This window comes from Suricata suricatta, chromosome 6, assembly GCF_006229205.1.
Source record: "Suricata suricatta isolate VVHF042 chromosome 6, meerkat_22Aug2017_6uvM2_HiC, whole genome shotgun sequence".
Lineage (NCBI taxonomy): Eukaryota > Metazoa > Chordata > Mammalia > Carnivora > Herpestidae > Suricata > Suricata suricatta.
The window spans coordinates 10,209,793-10,211,088 of record NC_043705.1 but is presented as its reverse complement, the minus strand read 5'-3'; positions in this window follow the sequence as shown (position 1 = coordinate 10,211,088).

Here is a 1,296-nt window from a genome sequence, read left to right as displayed (position 1 = left end):
CTTTTTACATCCTGTAGGTAGACCAGGAGATCAAATGATAGAAACTGTCTCTAAAATCAAAAAGTGCTTGGATGTCAAGGTGGCATTCTCTATAAAGGAGCAAAGAGATCCAAAGGTGACTAGGGGGTGCGATTTCATGGATGGCGGAAGAAAAGAGAGGGCATGAGCTCAGCTACACCATTTCTGACTCAGTAGACAGGTGTCTGTTGAGAATGGACTGTGCATACCCCAGACACTGTGCTGGGCGCCAGGGGGCGGGGGGACATCCAAGCGCTTCCTGCCCAGCTGCGCTGCAAGCGGCTCCTGGTGAAGAGGCTAGAGAGAGGGCACCTGGCTGGCTCAGTCCGTTAAGCGTCAGACTTCAGCTCAGGTCATGATCTTGCAGCTCTGGCTGCTGCCTCGGAGCCCGGAACCTGCTTCCAATTCTGTGTCTCCCTCTCTCTCTGCTGCTCCCCCACTTGTGCTCTGTCTCCCTCTCAAAAATAAATAAACATTCAAAAATTTTTTAAACACAGAGCCTGACAGCGTATGCCTAGTGACAACAGCCTGCATTTGCATTGACTGCAGGACAAATGCTGGGCAGAGCTTTACGCCTGTCACTTGTTCAATCCTGTGAGGTCACCGTCATTGTTCCACTTTACAGATGAGGACCCTGAGGCTTGGAGAGTTAGTAAAATATAACACGTCATGGGGCCCCTGGGTGGCCCGGTTGGTTAAGCTTCTGACTCTTGATTTCAGCTCAGGTCATGATCTCACGGTTCGTGAGTTCAAGCCCCACGTCGGGCTCTGTGCTGACAGTGTGGAGCCTGCTTAGGATTTCCACTCTTTCCCTCTCCCTCTGCCTTTCTGCCATGCTCCCTTTCTCAAAATAAACAAACATTGAAAAGTAAAACAAAACACCTCGTTTCCCAGAGTCTGATTTTCCATGTTCACTGAAAATGTCTCCCATCCACATATCTCTCCTGCCCCGAGGACGGTGTGCCCCGTCCACGAGTGTCAGCCTGACCTGGGAGGCAGCTGTAGGCTACAGTCTCCTTTGCCCCCATGTGACTTTGGGCCAATGTCGTCTCTGACCGAGACGTGTTCACATTAACCGCTGCAAACCGAACTCACCTGAGCTCCAGGACGCAGGGGTCAGAGCCCTCTTCCTTCCCAGACAACACGATCAACCTCACTCTTGTTTTCCATCTTTACTTAGACACAGGACTCCCCTTTCCAACATTTTACCCTGAAAAAAAAAAAGGGAAAACAAGGAATTGTGGCGGTCGAAGAAGAAGGTAAGGGAGGTGCCAAGGC